General features: G+C 40.0%; 1 protein-coding gene across 11 annotated transcripts in view; it reads right to left on the reverse strand.

Annotated features, from left to right (window-relative positions):
* Positions 1 to 19386, reverse strand: part of FAM110B (family with sequence similarity 110 member B) — a 116086-nt gene that overhangs the window by 47791 nt on the left and 48909 nt on the right. For 2 of the 11 annotated variants that reach the window (XM_056331169.1, XM_056331166.1), the window contains one exon: positions 694 to 835. The exons of 8 other annotated variants lie outside the window; for them this stretch is intronic. The gene's annotated coding sequence lies outside the window, so the exon portion shown is untranslated. Of the gene's footprint in view, positions 1 to 693; positions 836 to 13185; positions 13317 to 19386 lie in introns of those variants that run through there. One more of the 11 variants, XM_056331171.1, reaches the window with a different exon arrangement.

A 19386-nucleotide genomic window follows, 5' to 3' on the forward strand; every position in this document is an offset into this window, starting at 1 on the left:
ACCACACTGCAATGCAACAGGTTTTAAGTTATCAGTATAGAAAATTATGCTAAGGAAAAGTGAAAATTTATGCTGGAAATTAAACCATTTCTAACCACTGCAGCAGTTAGGTTCAGAAACAGCTTTCCAGGAGCAGCAACATGGCCAAGGAACTGCAGCCATGCCTGAGCCACCTATCCTGTCCCTTCCACAGCCAGCAAAGGAGGAGTACCCCCACCACCTGAGCTGGCTGGAGAAGCTGTTCCCACATCTGCCCCTTTCCACCAACAGCAAAGGGCACCGGGGGCAACAGGATCAGTGTAGCCCAGCCAAGGGGATATCCCAGCCTGGGGGTGAGCTGCCCTGGCGCAGGGGGCTGCAGGGGCAGCTGAGGGACCCTTCCATGTCCCAGCTTCCCACCTGCACTGACGGGAAACAACCAGAGCTGGGAAATTGCCCTTCCCCAGTGGTTTTGTGCATTTTCTGTGAACCTTAAAAATACATGTGCGCTTCTCAAAGATGCTGCCTCCCCCTTAAGCCCAGAAAAAATATATCACCGTATTTCTAAGAAACAGAAATGCTCATCAGTCACATTTGAATTTCAAGGTGCATCATTTCTCGTGCTTGCTTCAATCCTTAAAACACTAATTTCCTTAATTTTAGTCTTTTTCTTCTCTCCTTTAAACTAGTACCCAGTACCTTTTCAAAACTTACCTGCTCTAAGTTACCACCAGTGAGTTTTATTTATGATAGTGCTGTGGTACCAAGTAGACCTCTGTTATGGTGTTTCACAAACATCTTGCTTGGCACCTCCAAGGGACCCATTACATTCTTTATCCTCACAATTCTTAGTATACTGAAAAGAAATAATACAAATTCTTAAGAAAGCTACTGTTTGCAGATCCCTTCTAAATATCTACTACCAGGTAAAGTTCAGAAGTTTTCTGATTTCTTTAACGCTGTCCCAGCGATTTTAATAGCCATGCACTCCCAGGTGTTTTTACGTGAACACTGGAAATAAAAGTAAAGGCCTCAATAAATAGGTTTGGTGGTGTTTGATTTTTTGGTGGTGGATTTTTTTTTGTGTGGAGTTTTTTGTTGTTTTGGTTTTGGTTTTTTTTAATTAAGTGACCACACAGTAGCATTGCCAGTTGCATTCACTAGGAGCTAGTGAATGTAGCACAGTTTTGAGTAATATGGCAACAAAACTGGACTTAAGACTTTCAGGCATCTGTTGAAAAAAAAAAAAAAAAAAACAAAAAACCACAACCATAAAGCCACCAAACCTGAAAGGACAGTAACAAAACCCTCTTGGCTTTCCAGAATGGTATTAAAACAGAATTAATGCTTGGAACCACAATGCGGGTTGGACTTGTGTCACTCCTGTTTCATACAGGAAGAAAAGCACTTGTCAGGTGAAGAGAAGTACAATAATTATTACAACTCCTGGCTCCTGAAGGCAGGCCCCTTCCCCTCTGCAAGGCCATGCCACAATGGTTCAAGTCTTCCAAAATGACATGGCTATCTTTGCTGCCACAGCCACTGTACCTGCACAAATTATTTTGTGAAGCTCCAGAAAATACATACAAAGTTTGTTTAGGACCTTCAATACCAAACAGCACCATAACGAATTGTACTACTTTATTCTTTAAGCTGTCCTTATCTTGTATTAACATTATTCTTTATCTTCCTTCCCAGCACAATTTGCTTTTCTAACTAATTTTAATTCTCATTGCATACAAATCCACTCCTCTAGAAATGCCGCTGGACTACACCTGTTCTCTGTAATCACTGAAGACACCTCAGCAAGTTTCTGTTGTGTTACAAGTACAAATGCAGGTCCTTCTGAAAAGACCTTATTCTCGGTCTTAATTGAAAAGTTACTAATACTCATTTTCCAAGATTGCCTGGTGATACAAGGTAAATTAAAAGACCATAGCACAGTGGAGCACACTGAACTGATTGAAACATTATTAGCTCTTCCCAGGTGGAAAGGATGTAAAACAAAGCAAAAAGATAACTGTTTGAAAGCATAATGACAAGGTGACTTTGGATGGCATTATGGAGACAGGAAACCAACATTTTAATAATAAATGAGAGATGACAGATAATGCGAAGATATCTTACCAAGAGTTTCAGTACTGGGTACAGCAGAGAAGAAGGAACCAACAAAAAAGGTGTAAAGAGGGATGATATGATCAAAGCCACAGGGCTGGGAAATGCTCTTGCAAGCAATATTCAGAACTGATAGAAGTGGGACAAGGCTGCTGTCATCCAAGCTAGAAAAGTGATGGCACAAGTACTTAGTAGTAGTATGTGAGACACTGATAGAAGATTTCACAGCAGATAGGGAAGGATGCATCTTAGACATGGTAGACCAAGAAAATCTTCAAGATATGGGCTTCCTCTGCTTGGAAGGACCTTGGCAGAAATAAAACAGGGTTGGAAGGACTAGTCAGTTTTCATTCCTCTGATACTGTTTTAATGACTGCTTTTTTTAAAGCATCCATTTTTCATTATTGTTTTAAAAGATTAACAGGTTTAAGACAGGAAGAGAAAGACATTTTCTGATCCAAGTGAATTGCAGAATTTTTACCTTAGGGAGAAATTATGAAACTGGTATAAGTCCTACTTTGTCTGGAAAGATCATCATAAAGGCTCCTTAAGACACAAGGCTCTCAGTAGGCTAACTTAATAGCAATTGCACTAGCTACACAAGAAAGTGACCTTTATTGATATGAAATATTAGGATACCTTAGCAGTTTAAAAGGCCCCGGAAGCAAATTTCAGATTCCAGCTTAGCAGAGGACAACCTAGAATAAGAGGCTAATGTTAACGCTCTTTTTATGTGTTTAAAAATTATACAGACAAAAATCACATCCATACAGAAATAAAAGGTTGTAATCTAACCGTATCAGAGGCAATGCAAGCACTCAAAACTTATGCAGACTATTTAAGGACTTGGTTTCAAGGGAGAGTACATTTAAAGAAGTACAAATCACCCCAGGTGATAGCTCATGTGAAATAGGGATGTTAAGAAAATCCCCCTGGACTCTAAAAGTATGCTAAAACCATGCTAGATACAACAGGGACTGAAGCAGAATTACACCTAGTATGGTTTTTCTCTTTAAGAAGGAAAAATGCAATATTTTTTTTGAGGCTGTATCAGTTCTGCATTCACAACTGGGCCATCTGACTTCTCCCACAAGTACAAAGAATTAAAATGAACCAGTAGTAAAAATTAACCTCATCAACCTGTTTCTCAGTATTAGCAATTTGTTCTCTAAATACAGTAAACAACTCCATTTTGAAGACAAAATGCAAACGGGGTCCCCATAAGCATCACTGTAGCTGGGTTTCTGTCCCCTCTATAAAAACGCACAGAGCTTCCAAATTTTCCCATAGCAGAGCAAGAGTGTTAATGCGGCAGTACAAGGTACAGGGTCATACTTTGGTCGGTACTTCTGGCTGAAAGAAAACAAGCATTATATTGTAATGATCACGAGCTATTATAACCATCTCAAGAAGTCACACCGCTGTCCCAGTGTCCTGCACAGAAGTGCCTGGTGCAGATCTGCCTGTGTGCAACTTGCAATTGCTATTTCAACACCATTGGGCTTGGGTGTTACAGGACCCTCCAACTGGCAGGTTTCACAAAGAAAACACCCTACAAGAGAGGCTCATCCAGCATCTTCACACTTAGTGAAAACTCCTTTCCAGCTATAAAAAAAGGCAGGAAACTCTCACCCTGGTACATGTTGCTTCCAGAAGCTGCATACTGCTGAAAACATTTTGAAGATCTGACATCAAGTCCCTAAAGCTAGTAAACTCTTCCCTGGGGAATGCCATGTAAATACCACAAGCAGCTGAACAGAAACTCCTGCCAATTCCATCACCTCTTCCCTGTAGAGTTTAGAAGGCAGGAACATGCAAGAAAGCAACAGTCACACCAGTGACAGCCTACCGCTTGCTCACTGCTGGCAGGGCTGAGCCTGCCTCTGACTTGTGGGGCAGGTTGACTTACAGGCAGGTCCCACTTTTATTGAAGAATTTCACATGAAATGTTTGCAGTGTTTCCAAATATATAATGAAAAGGAAATAAAAGGCAAGTTTTATGCTTTAAAATATGGCACAGGACTTTTACTTCTTGTTTCAGATGGCCAAACAGCCCTTGAAATTGAAATTCACATCACATGAGCATTATAGACTTGGGAAGAAAAGGAGCTGGAGGACAGGCAAAGGAAGGGATGGTTTAAAAACACACATGCAGGAAGGGAAAGAAGAACAGGGAAGGGAGACTCAAGCTGTCAATACAAATTCATTCCTTCTTCATGCATGTTTGTAATCGCCAACAAGGCAACTTCTCCACTACAAGGTTACCTCTGAAGGATTTTCAAAAGACAATTGCATGGACCAAAGAAAGTAATCTAGTGAAGTGTAAAAGGCCTGACTACTAAACTAAAATAAAATAGACGGGGAAAAAAAGGTACAGTTCATAAGGATTAAAGGATTTCTCATTAATTTTTGAAAATTCAACAACAAAGAAGTTCAAGACTTCCTAGTGGCTGTGGATTGAAACTGATGTGTTAAGCATGGAACTAAACAAGCTTTCATAAATAGAGATCGGTTTCTGTCACCTTCAAAACAGATTTTATTATTATTATTCTTATTTTTGCAAGTGCTTCACCATCTTAGAAATGTCTAAGTAGCATTCTAAGATGTCACGTCAAGACCTGTGAACAAGCAGGAAAAAGTAAATCCCGCACCATATTGGAACACAGAACATCAGAATAGAAAACATGGCATTGTCATGTGTTTAAGCAATAAAAATCCAAACGCTTATGGAAACAAGGATAATCGTTCCTGCAACTTCAAATATAAAACCTCAGGTCTGCAAGTCCTGTCACTTATCTTGGCCAAGATGTAAACAAAGACCACCTCTTCAACCCCAAACAATACAATGCCAGTAATGGTGATCATTTAAACAAGGGGAACATGGACTTTAAAGGGGGCTGAAAAGGAGAAAGAAACTATGTTAATGCTGTAAAGCAAGATTCATGGCTTTGAAGGGACACGACGAAGAGCTATGCAAGTGTCCCCTTTTCCCCATAAAGTTATCCAATTCATGCTACAAAGGATGCTCACAGACAGCTTCCTCCAAAACTGCCCCCAAGGTCACCTAGTGCTCCATTTGTATGTGCCAGAAGACTACATGTAATTTTAGTAGTCAGCCTTGTCCAGCTTCCTAGTTTTCAGCACCACTGTCAGACATACAGAGCTCCTGCGGGCTGCAGGAACAGGGCTGAATACCAGCAGAGCAGTTACTATTCATATGTAGGACTCCAAAAAGTATTTACATAAATACAACGTGCCTGTAGAGAGTTCTCAACTCGGGCCAGTTATTCCACGTTTACTACTTATTTTGGAGCTATGTTTTTGAGAGAGTCTAGCTGAGGGTGCACCTCCTTCTTCTGACCCAGTGCCATTTGTTCTCCTCTTTCTCACACAGATCTGCTGCTGGGAGATTTGTGCCCACATAGATGTAATGTGGACTGCAACAAAGATGTAACTATGTACGAGTTGAGTAGCACCCAACAGAAATCATCTAAGAAAAATAAAGATTTCTTTAAAGCAATTTTATCTAACATTTTTTACTATACAGACATAACACGTTATCGAGGAAGAAAAAAAATATCACAATGCCTGCATAAAACACAGAAAACCAGCGTGGCCTGTATGAAATGGCACTGGTATATTTAAGAAAAATGCAAAACCATTTTCCTCCTCCCTTTTGAATCTCTGATACTCTCCAGTTTGTTCTAGCCTCCAGGTATGTTTACACAGCAGCCAGAAATATGTAGGTGTATACACATATATATACGTGCACATTCATACCTAAGGACAGGTGTAAGATGTGAAGTAATTTTGGATAGCAGAACCAATACAGAAAACATAACTTGCCTAAGGTTGCAAGGCCTGCTTGGTCTGCTGTTTGGAAACTTCTAATTACAGAATCACAGAACAGCTGAGACAGGAAGGCACCTCTCGAGACTGTCTAGTCCAACCCCTTGCTGAAAACGGGGACACCTTTCAGGACCATGTCCCAGTTGAGTTTTGAGTATCTCCAAGGACAAAGATTCCACAACCGCTCTGGGCAACCTGTGCCAGTGTTTGGCCATCCTCAGAGTAAAAGTGCTTTCTTATGTTTAAATGGAATTTCCTGTATTTTGGTTTGTGCCTGTTGCCTCTTGTCCTGTCATGGGATACCACTAAGAGCAGCCTAGCTCCATCTTTACTCCTCCCCATCAGGCATTTATATACACTGATAACCCCATACTTTATTTTAGTGAGAAGCAGAAAAAAAAAAAAAAAAAAAAAAAAGCTCTGCGTAGGATCCTAATGCTTCCAGTACCATGTTCTGCAAAAGCCACAAGTAAGAGTTGCTATAAATGGCAGATGTACATATTTCTTGGAGACGAGGAATGCGTCAATCCAGTTTCAGCAAGCTTGCAACAACAACAAAAATAGATGATAATTCAACACCAGATAGATTTAGTATTTGTAGATGTCTTCTAAGAATGGATGTGTTTTAAGAGTTAGTTGCAGACATGATTTTAATGCAAATTTAGGCTTCATAGTTGTGCTGAAGTAAAATATGAAAGTATAAGTTACTTTGTAGCATAAGGAGGAAATACTTGCAAAACTCTTGCTCTTTAGAAAGCTAAAAATCAGTCAATAGAAAAGAAGCATCTGAGGTTTTTTACTCGTACCATAGGAAAAACTCCTCATAAAGCCACACTACAGACGAAGAACCCAAATCCTGTATACTTCAGCGTGAAATAGAGGCATGATCTGCTTGGCTGTTGCTCTGTGAAGATTTAACGAAGGCACTCTGCAAAACCTCCTCCCAGTGGAGAGCTTCTAGTGGGATCCTTCAGGCACCCAGTGCAGCAAATGTGTCGAGCAGCCAGCAAAAAAACAGCAAAACAAATGTGACTTTTAAGACAGTAAGCACCCACGCAACTCAGAGCCCTGCAGGCAGCAGTGAAGCTGTCAAGATTCAGGTCAGTAATGTGCCACCATTGCCAGAGACACCTACAAAGAGCAGGAGGGGCAGAAGCAGCTCCTCAGGTCAAGCTCTTACAGAAGCATGGCTGGCGTCGGGTACCTGCATGCAGGCATCATGAAAAGGACCCCCACTGGCAGAAAGTGGTCAGCAAAGCTCATTAATCACTTCAGAAAGCCTCATCTAGAGATGACAGGAAGATGAACAGAGATGTTTGCTTTCAGTAAAGAGGTAACAGGCTGAGAGAAAAAAAAAGCAGATGTGTCAGACTCAGAAAGGTCAGAGCTAAGATTTGTATCTATCAGAATGAGCTTTCCAAGCAGGAGCTAAGGACATCTTGCTCCAACAAATAAATAAATAAATAAATAACTGAAAAAATGTCAAGCATTTTTGGCAAGAGAACTTAAATTCTTCACCTGCATGCCATCCTTGCGCACCTCTGCCTGCAAGGTATTTTTGGATATCCACACCCCCCCAAAAGGGAGCAGCTGCTACAAAGATGGCAGAGCACGTGGTTGAATGGCAGATCGAAGCTGAAGGACAGAAACAGATTGGAGAAAGTGGAAAGAAGAACAAAAACCAAAAGAGAGTAGATTTGGATGGGAAAATGGGGCAGATGAATTTAGAAAGGAGGTAGTTGCAGTCAAGATGATGAGAACTGTAGGGAAGAGAAACAAGCAGCACCAATCACTGAAGGACAGTGACACTGTATGTTGAGGTTCTGTTCTGTTGCACCCACCATGGTACTTTCCACATAAAATTAACTGCAATCATACTGCCTCTGCCAGACTTCACCCAGTCCTTGGGGAGGCAGGGGATAAAATAGCAATCTCTCCACTCCACAAGATGCTAAAGGAAAATGCAGGGGGGTACAAAGGCCACACGGGACAGGAACATGGCTTGCAGTAGGGCTGATGTAACAGTAATGGAAGAGGAAGGGGTGTAATTTATCAAGTCCCTCATATATCTTCTGACTAGACTGCTGTTATAATGTCACAGTAGAAATACAAAGCTGCACACTCATTTCCACATGACTGCAACGCCCAAAATACCCAGTGCCAATTATGACACTGAGATAGAAGGAAATCATCTTTACCCTGTGAAGTTTGTACTGTAGGTCCTTATATAGACAGGAGTAATTATTCTGATCTTATAGTATTTTTCATTCTTTTTTAAGACATTTGCAGTGATGGTTTATAATCCTAAAGCACAGACTGTTCAGCCTACCTTGCAAACCCACAGTCTGTGGTCACATAAAAGATGCTTCATTTTAATTGTCTCTGTTCCTGCCTTCCTCTTAAGCATTTTTCTGCCTAGATTATACAGGCAGGGAACACTTCAGATCAGGGATTGTATCGTATTATGCATCTGCATTATAGACCAACACACCATATTGTATTAATATCTCTCTTTTAGTTTCATTACCTACAAAACCAGTACCTAGACCTTAAAAGAATAAATTATAACCATGGACCCTAAACACATGCAAGAGCTAAACATTCATAAACTTGTGAAAATGCGCATACCACTGCAAAACTGGATATTCACATTTTTCTCCAGTTAAATGGTACTAATAACCCCACCAAGTTGTATTATGCATTGCATAACTTTCCTATAGAATGTGTTTCTACAGATTTCCTAATCAGGGAGCAGAACAGCCTAATCTTTGGGCTCGTCTACCAGCTTCGAAAATGCTAAGCTCCCTTAAAAGAGAGGCAAGAATTTAATATCGTTCTTTGCCATTAAGTGGGATTTTGCAGTACACACATTCATACTAGGAAGGTATGAATGGATACAGTAAAATTATTGTACGAGATTCAACAGATATGCAGCGAAAAAAAGATGGCCATATATCAGAAGTATAAATAATATACTGTTTCAATTAATAAACCACTATGCTACAGAAGTGTGACACAATTGCATGGCAGGGCATAAAACCAAATAGCGTCTGTCATGGAATGGGCAATTCATGTTTAAAAATAACATATTTACAAAGTGAGATCTGGGTTGTAAGCTTCAGGTACTTCATGGAAAGGCTGTAGCAAGCAGTTGTGCCTACAGGTGGCTGTAGCACATCCATGAAAGACAATGTGTGACAGACAGGAATCTCATTCCCAGGATTATGCAGACAATAGCATCCAGATTACTATTTGCCAGTTGTATTCTACATTAAATCTATCAAGTGACACTTAATACTGCAGGTAATACAATTAAGTAAAATTTAAGTTAATCATAGTGTAAAAAAATAAATTAAAAAAAAAATCAATAATACCGTTTTATTTCAATTTACCATACCACTGCAGCTGTGAGAACTGCAAGAAAAAGACATTGCTGCTTCCATTCCCTGCTCTATAAAACACGACCTTCCTCTAAACGTTGCAGAGGTTTGACATGCAGATGCCTAGAGCTAGGCATATTCCATCTGCATGGAGTTTCTGACTCCATGTAGTTAGCCCCCAGAATAACTCGTGCCAGGAGAGCAACAGCCCTGCAAGAGGGGCAGGGCAGGTAGACCTTACCCACCACCAGCCCTTGCCCAGCTCCTGGAGGAGCACCCTTGCCCCTGAACTAGGGCAGCTGCCATCTGCACACAGAGAACATAGTCATGTTTCTGACCCCGTTAAAAAGTGCTGCCGCATCAGTGTGGGAAGAGCATCATGGCAATAAGGCCTTCTCAACTTAGCGTAGACTTCGCCGAGCCTGCAGAGGGAATCTCCACCAAGAGGGCTTTATCCTGCACCTCCCCACCACCACCAAGTTTTCAGATTTAAAATAAAACACTTTCACTCAACAAAATACAGAGATCAATCTATTGATTTCCCATGAACTCTCAAAAGTGTTATAATAAGCATTTACAGATGGGCTATTGAATGTCTTGATCATTTAAACAGACATTTCATCAGCAAAGTAATAATTGGAGCTGGTTCCAAAAACAGAGGAAAAGGACAAAGGAGCTTTAGGGCACAGTGTCACTTTTCTCATTCTAATGTAAATCTTTACACACATATCGCTTACTGCTACTCGACTTAAAAACTGTTAAGCATACAAGTACAAATCCTGCAAAATAAACACTGTGGTAATACTTTAAATCTCTATGCCTGTTTTTCAGGAGTATCTCTTTCATTGCTAACAGACTACCAAAAAAAAAAACCCAACCCCCAAAAAAGGCATTAACCTTAAGTATCATCTTTCCCATTTAGACTTGCTATGGTTTTAAAGTAATGCAAAATTCACTTACACGTGTAGCAGTAAAATGACTCAATATCTTAATAAACCAGAGCTAGTGTAGCATTATTTATTGCAGGCACTCAGCTTACTGTATATAGCCATCTCCAACCAGCAGGCAAAACTAGTGTTTCTGAAAACACTACTCTTCAAGGAGTATTTATATTTCTATTAGATTAAAATGAGTACTAGTATGACGCTGAAATTGTTAGCAACATACTAATTTCTACACAAACCTCTATTAGCGTTAGATGGTATAAGTGATGCTTCCCCAGAGAGAGAGGGATATGAATGGAACACCTGAGACCTTGATTTTTGTAACATACTTTTGTGCCCTTACCATACATACTCATACACATGCGCACACACTGCATGTCTGGTTGGAAAGTAAAGTCTCCCTTTCACATGACAAAGGACTTGGAGCCTTACGTATAGGGCAAAATACCAGAAGTAAGAACAGTTCAGAAGGGCATAGCAAACATGTTATGCATGCATCTCCTAACAAAGAGTAGTTAATTTTATTTATTTTTTTTTTTTTACATTGAGAAACTTAGTAGCAAAACTTGAAAATAAAATTTCATTGAGGATAATCTGAAGTGTGCTGCATTTCCGGCAGCAATATGCTGGTTATAGTTAAAATATGTTTACAGCAACAAAGATGACTTTTTGATAGAGTAATCTACACAAACTGTTGCTTCAATTTGTTTTCTTTGTTTACACAGAAGAAAACTGAGGTTGTAACAAAAAGAGAATCAATAACAAAGTAGCTTTATCCTTGCTGTTAAGGCATTGCAAGTTTAAATTACACTGTCACCAGTTCTGGTTTCACAACTGCCATTTTTATGGTGATGTTTGCATAGATCATCACAGCTCTTTTTGGAGGCAGAGATGTCCACACATACAGAGCTGCCGGTGCAGCATTTCAGTTCTGATGAGTGGTGGTATTACCTGTATCCAACCACCAAAAATACACTAACTTTTACAACACTTTCCTAGCTCTGCTTTATGTTACTTACAAGTAACAATAGCTCAATACATGGCATAGAAAATAGCAGCCTCTCATCTCTTGAAAATACACTGGATATGGTAAAAATATAATTCAGCTGGGGATATTACTTTCTATGTTTCTTTATTACTAGCATCACTGTTATTTACTCTTTCATGCAATGCTGTTGCAAAGTCATAAAGATGTAAATAATTTACTTCAGGTAAGCCTCTGTTAAAAAAGGCAGAAGGCATACTTTAACTTAAACCTCTTTATGACACTTTTGGCTGGTAATATGGAGCAGCAAGAGAATATGATACAGCCTGAGAACAACATGCCTTCACATCATAAGTCCTCCCTGTCCAGGCTTAACTGTTACCATGCAAAAAAGCCACTCTCCAAGTCTACATCAAAGAACACAACTTCGGAAGTAAAACCTAGGTGAATGTAGGCAGTGAGGTAACTATCTTAGTCAACAGCACAAATTCAAAGAAACTGAAACGTACCAGCTATGATTAAACCTTCCAAATACTTTTCCTTTTGAATATACTATCACAAATAATAAAGCATGTGTATCTGTTATACCCACAGCAATACAAAGCTACTAACCAAATAAACGCTTGCATTGAAGGGTATCTTCTACTCAGGAGGCAATAACAATTTAATACCACATATTTTAAGAGTAAACAACTTAAATTTTGCTTTGGCTTATAGAGTAGGAAAAACCTCTTCACGGATAGGTGCAGAGGGAAGAGTGAAGACTAGTACCAAAATAGCTCCCATTCCTAACACCTTTCTGATCCTGGCTGAGACAATCTACGCGTACCTCGGACGCATGGTGGCAGCCAGCCAGCCAGATGACTGGTGACTTAATATACAAGTTCATGTGGGCTCTGGAGTCTGACACAGACAAGGGCATTAACTTTGAAGTCTCAACAGTCAGGCTCAGTATTCAAAAGCCATCAAATGAGGCATGACTACATTAAGAGACTTTTTTTTAATACTTTGCGCTTGCTCCCTTCTGTTCTGAACAGCTTTCACTGTAAAATATGCTCATTAAATATGCATGCTTTTTATAGGAAAAGTTATGATCAATTGATGCATAGGTCAAGTATGAAAAGAACCTAAATGAGTATGATGCTATTATAAATACTGTAAGAGTCTCAGAATCACAGATGACAGATTGGCATATATATCATTTCATCCCACTGCTGAAGGCAGTTCTGACAATAAACAAGGCTCTGGGCCAAAATTTCAGCCTTTGAGAACAATACATATATGTGTGTGTGTATATATATGTATGCATGTATAAAGTACATGTGTGTGCAATCTAAGGATATACTGCAATCTACCAGGCAGGGTGGCTTTAGTTTCATTTTGAAAGCCACTTAAATTAAAACCCAGTGGATGAAACAAAGAATCCACCCAAACATGAAGGCTCCAGCATCTTTGTTGAAAGAACAATAGCATATTACTCCTCATCCCTCTACCTTGTTACAAGAGAAACATCAAGACAGTAATTGCTGTGATCAAACTAAAGAACACTTCACAGAATTATTCTTTAAACTAATCACTATTTATAGAGATTTATCTTCATTTGCCAATAGTCATAAATGCCCTAATTCAATTGCTTTGCAGAAAACATCCCAATAAAAGAAATATTTCCGTTAGCACAACAAAAGGCAACCAGTAAAATCAGTTGCATGCACAGGCTCAACATTTCAAATTAAAGCAATATTCCTGTATAAATACACTCTGTTTTTGAACTAAATCCACTCTGATGATGAGTTTTGTAATCTGATGGCTCTCTCACCAGAGTACACATGATATTAATGAAAGCAAGATCAAATTAAACAGATGACATGATTAACAGTATTCATTTCATGCAGGGCTGTTTTACCGGAGAGATAAAAGACCTGAAAGTAATTACCACCAAGTAAAACTCCTTCGGTGACCTCTCCGCTTGCAGCTAGTGGTCCTTAAGTACTGATGTTTTGCAACAAAGACCAGTGCCTTTCATCTGTGGGCTTTCTTTTACGCTACAAGCTGAGCACCTCTCCCGTTGCATGCACACAGTACCTCTGTATCTATGTCTGTAATGCAGCATAAAGATTACTGGGGAAACCTATCAAACCAGCAGGCAGCAACCTCGCCCGCCAATAAGCGCCAGGCACATGCAGAATCCAGCACATGCTCGCTGAGGCTCGCAGACTGTCACCACTGCTTAGCAGGCTGCTAATCTAATTATAGCCATTTGCCATAGCACAGGGCTGCTGAGGCACTGTGCACGAGGAAACGAGAGCCGAACAGATTACACCTTTTAGCCGAAAGCATCAACATTTGGGACTGTTATTTGGCTGGGTGCATAAAGATAAAATGCCTGTTTGGGGCTTTTTCTTGCTGTTTTTCCAAATGATCCGCCTATGAGGGGGTTTGCCGCTGCCTCTGAAAAAAGGATATATTTAGGAGTGCTCTTTCAGAAGCCAACCACTTCTAGTTTGCTAGGTCTATTAGGAGACAATAAAATGCAGCAGTTTATTCCACCAGTAGGAATTCTTGTTTTGAATGTACACATTACCAGCGTCACATACACAGTAGATCTCAGATCGGTTTATGTACAGTACTTCACAATCTACAATGTAGACCTCAGATCAGTGAGGCACCACACACATGCTTTCAGCACACAGTAGCCCTAACAGAAATCAACAGGACCCCCTCTGTCCTTTACGTTTACATGTGGGCAGATACTCAGATGCCCCGACAGCTTCAGTGTGCATTGGCACATAAAGTCCTAACTAAGCTTTCATGAGGCTATGGTGGAAATGCCAAGGAACCTGTTGCCATTATGCAAAACAACTGAATTCATTTGGAAAATAACTTGCCGTGAGCAAATACGCCTTAGAAGTATGGGGAACTCAGTCTAGCAACCCTTAAATTCATTTTATAAATATGTAAGTCCACAAAAGTAAGGAAAGTTACGATCTAAGAGGCCATTATATATTTGAAAGGTGCTGAGAGGTTCTACAATATCAGGTAAACAATCATGAAAAAAAAGATACAGGTACCTGTAGTCTAGTCTTCCTTGATAATAAATTTCAATTAATCTTTGCTCTAATCAGCACAAATCAGAATCAATCTTCTGAAGCTTCCTGTTCCCACATGGTTCATATGACCACCTAAGCTTTACACTGACCAAAAGGTTTTCAAACATCAGTGACAAGATGAAATTACACAGCTTGCTTCTCAGAAGTGCCAGTCCCAGCTGTCTCTTGTGAAATACAGTACATTTTTCATTAACAATATTGCCAAAATATGCACATACAAACTTTACAGCACATTAAGATGTTCCACTAAGTTACACATAAAACGCACCCATCAACACTACACTTACAAGACCCTGAACCACCCCTGCAGTAATGAGTTCCTATATACCCACAGTGGCATTTTTCTTAATTCTTTACTCTTTATCACCAGCACCATACAGCATCAGGCACAGTCCAAATGCAGGATATTAAAGGTTGTTTATAAACATTTTTATCTATCATACTTACTTCAGTACAAAAATTGTTTGCTACTACATAAAATGTTCCTAATGGCACAAGATTTCAACGTGGTAACAGTGCAAGACCACATTTATTGACAATATGTAAATAGCCATGTCACAGCTTTCTTAATCTACCACTGAAAATTGCTCATAAAGAGTCACTTTGTGCTAGAAGCAAACTTCATCTCTGTAAGAAAAATATTCTCAAAGCCATATATGGCTAGAAATAAAAATCAAATGCAGAAATAGCAACATTTTACTCCTTGATTCAATGTTCAGTCAACATCAAGTTTTGTGTTGTAATAAATGAAGGAGGCTGTTTTATTAAGTCTTCCTTTTCAGATTGCATCATCTAAGGAGCTCATCAGTTTATAAAAACTGTGCTTCTTTATAATACTGTAGAATATTCCAAGTTTCTCAGCACTACTGCTTGAAGCCAGAACACTATGTATTCCATGAATAAAGGCAGGAGGGGCCATTATACAACAGTTAAAAACTTAATTTTAAAAGAGTTCAAGAGACATGTGAAGAAGAGGTGTGCAATTTGATTGTCAAATGCACATCGACTTTTCCAACGTTTTGCCAAAGGTAGCAAAAGGGGAACAAGACCAATAGTCCTGACCCCAGTCCTCTGATCCAGCTATTTGGAATGCTCATGTTTGCTAGGCAAAGGAAAAGACACGCACACAGACAAAATAAAGAAAATCAAAGAGACTTCAATCATTCTTTTAATCTAGTCCACATTCAGAGACCACCAAGGCACCTACAACAGGTGACAAAATGACCAAGAATCCTTAAAGAAGAATTAAGCAGGCTTCCGGTATCATGGGACTCTCACTTTTGGCTCCCTCCCATGCAAGCTGCTAAGCCTACATGTCCCTTACCTCTGCCCAGCAGCTCCCAGAGCCCTTGTTGTTCCCTCCTGTGCAGTTCCAGCACCGCTTCCCAGCAGTCAGCCTCCCGGCTCCTCCCTATGGAGCTGCTGGCTCTGAGGGCATGTAAAGCCCATGTCCTCACAAGGGCTGCACCTGCAGCGTGCTCTCAACATACCATTGCAGCAGGGTGTTTATTCTAGGAGTTGCTTGCTTTCTTAAAGTGCCATGGTTGGGGAACACACTGACAGCTGCAAAGCTGAATTCCAAGAGACACCTACTTGTCTCTGCAACACGATCAACATTCACTAAGCCTCTGAGCTTAGCTTGGCAGACCAGTCAGGAGAGTCTCAATGTCTGTCTCTACTTTAACAATCACTTCTAACCATTGCAATGATGTGTTGGGCGAGGAAGGCACGTGGAACAGCACTGTAGGTCTGACATTTGGAGCCAGAGGTCATTTGTGAGGGCCCATGTTCGGCAAAGGCAGGTGGCTAAAACTCCAACTGAGAACAATGCAGAGCTCCACCAGCCTGCCCTGCTGCCCATGGTGATCACACACGAGCATCTGGACAAGGCACCAGACCTGCAATAGGATACAGCCACATATAAGCATGCCAGCAAGAGAGGCCAAGAAAGGTTTCATGAGGACACAGTCACAAGAGATTATGAGTCCCAGAGAGAGGACACAGGTTTCATGAGGACACAGTCACAAGAGACTCCAGCAAGTCTCTGTTGAAAGTGAACAAATTGTGAAAGCTACACAAGTTGGCCAATATCTGGCAGACTTTCATCGAAAGCAAAAGGCTGTCCCTGGCACAAGTTATCCACTTGTGCTAAGCTTCAAGTTCCTGCTCCTCTGCATGGAAACAGAATGTCTCTACAATGTTAAGTTTTCTCTAGCCCTGTTCCTTGACAGAACAGTTCCAATCAAATTTTTCCAAAGCCATATGGTCTAAGGCAGATGCCCATCACAGAGGGGAGAGGAAAACCTATGGAGATATGATGAATTCATCATATGGTACTGAACCCAGCATCTTACAGCGAAAACTGCCTAGCTAGCACATTAATGAATTTTACACTCCATTTAGGCATATCTAAGTGAATTAACAGACAGATGACTATTTTGGGAACAAATAACTTTCTACTATGTTGTGATCACTTGTGTAAGTACACATCTATTCAATGATTTCATTACAAAAATGCTAAAAATACAAATTTTCTGGTGCGCCTTGCAACTATATAGGTTTCACCTGTCTAGAACTTCCACTGTTTAGAATCACTTAACCTTTGACTTAAACATATACCAAATATTGTTTGGAAACTGCTACCTCAGTTAGTTAATTAGATTTTGCAAAGTATAGTAAACATATGGAATTAAAATGAGTTGAACAAAAAGGTTGGCGAATCAACATGCTACATTTCTAAAGGCAATAGTGTGTACTTTCCCAAGCTGTAGCCTTGAGAGATTGAACTGAACCAATTACTCTAATGAATATTTTACTTGGCTTGATGCATTCATTAGACTTCAGAAGTAAGCTAAACTATCCCATGGTTATGTATACATAAAACCAACAACAAAATCTTAAGATTTCTGTATGGTACTTTTTACATTTATAGAAATCAAAAGATGAGGAGAGTTTTCCATAAATTTGTCTAGATTTCAGTTTTCCCTCACAAAGAAATTTACTTTTTCTTTTGAAAACAACCTTTGACTTCACAATAGTTTTTTGGTGGGCTCTTGCCTTTCTTAGCAAGTACTTGATGGAGTTTGGGAAGTCTGCAAACTGGTGGCAAACCCATCACAAAGCCTATCATCGTTCAGAGGAAAATGAAACATGGGCCTGGTGTTTGCCATGTAAACTTTTCTCAGGAAGTCACGAATGCCAGGCTTCAAGGTCAGCACTCAGCATGGAAAAAAAAATACGTTCGTTTTACAGAGCCCAGGGATATTTCTTGGATTGATCCCAGTTTCAATTGGTAAGACAACAGTTGCCTGTACATGTGTGCATATACACGTGTGTACATTTCAGTGCTACTGATCATGTTTTGAAGTTGGTCAGCTAACCTGCAACTTCAGGGTTTTCTTTTCAAGTGTGCTAATTATATCCATAAACACCCCAGACCGCACTCCTCTGGATGCTTAATAACAGGCAGAGATATTTCAATATTAAAGCCAGAGATTTTCTGCAGAACAGCACTATGATTGATTCCTACAGAGTATTTTTTATATCATTCATTTCACTTTTTTCTCAGAATCATGAAAAAAAAAATCCACACCCCCATGTTCCACAGGACATTACCATCCCTCACCTTCACAGACCTACAATGTTAGCATGGTCTTTACCAAACACCTAACTGAGTGAAATGAAGGCACCTGTCCATCACTGCCACCTCGGAGAACCATGGGAGGATCAGTTAAGCTGTCAGTGAGGTGTGTTTCATCCTACCGCTGATGGATGCAGTAAAAAAGAACCGTGAAGACCGCAGGAGGTTTACTACGCTGAGCATTTGCACTTTGGCCACACAACCAGACATGTAAGAACACAGTATTATTTTGTTGGTATCCTTAAGAAAACAGAAATCCCAAATTCAAATAAGTCATTTTAAAGACTTCACATCACTCTGAAACATGCTTCCTGTCACACTACTCCAGCACACCTCCATCCCAACGCTGACCTTCCTCCTCAAGTTCCTTCCATTTTTCCTTCACTGCAATGTTTTCTTCCACCTTCATACCATATTTCAATAATCACTTCAAACTATACAAATATATTTCATGCCCTCTTGTCTTTCCATCCTACTTATTTTTTCCTCCACTACCTTTCCTCAAAGCTAGCAGCAGAGATGAGTATGAACTGTTAATTTTAGAAGGCAACACACCTGTCAGCTCAACTGAGACCTCAGCAAGGCCAAAACATGTGTCTTCTGTCCACTACTTTATGACCTCTGGCTGACCAGCTAGGCAGCCATGAAGTAGGTGAGCCACAGAAAGGGTGCACACTGCTTACCAGTAACACAGTAAGTACAAGAAATAGCTTTAAATAGCATATCCAGGCCATGGACCCCATGTAGCGCATGCCTGATTTGCATAAAATCAACGATCATGACCCTAGTGAAACAAAGATTATAAAATATATTATAGAAAAAGCAGTCTCTGCTTCCAAACAACAAAGTTAGAAAGACACATTAGCAGAACATAATGAACAAGTTTAAAAAGAGAAAGCAATTGGGGGAAAAAAAAAAGGAAACATGACTGATGTTAAAATGCTGAAGTCCTAACATAAGGTATTACGTTAGCAAAAGTCAACTACTCACAAGGACATGGGAGGTTAAAACTACATTAGAACAAACCACAATAGGGCTTCAGAAATGGAGATACATTTTTCTGTACTTATGGTGGAAAATAGGGATCCTAAGAGTATCACTTAAGCCAGAAAACTGACAGACAAGTACAGATTTTCCTCAGTGGAAGAGCAGAAAAAACGAGCTTGCAATATAGTAAGTATACTTCCAGTACCTCCACATCATTAATTTTCATCACCACTGCTGGCACTTTCTTCCCCTTATTTAGTATCATTTTCACTGTGACCACCTTACTGCAGTGAGTGATACACTCGGCATCAGATTGTATCTGAGATATCTATAGGTTGGCCTGGGAAAACTTTAAATGCAAGTCTGCCATTAGAGGACAGGTATAATTTTTCAAAAATGC

Source organism: Falco biarmicus, chromosome 3 (genome assembly GCF_023638135.1).
Source record: "Falco biarmicus isolate bFalBia1 chromosome 3, bFalBia1.pri, whole genome shotgun sequence".
Lineage (NCBI taxonomy): Eukaryota > Metazoa > Chordata > Aves > Falconiformes > Falconidae > Falco > Falco biarmicus.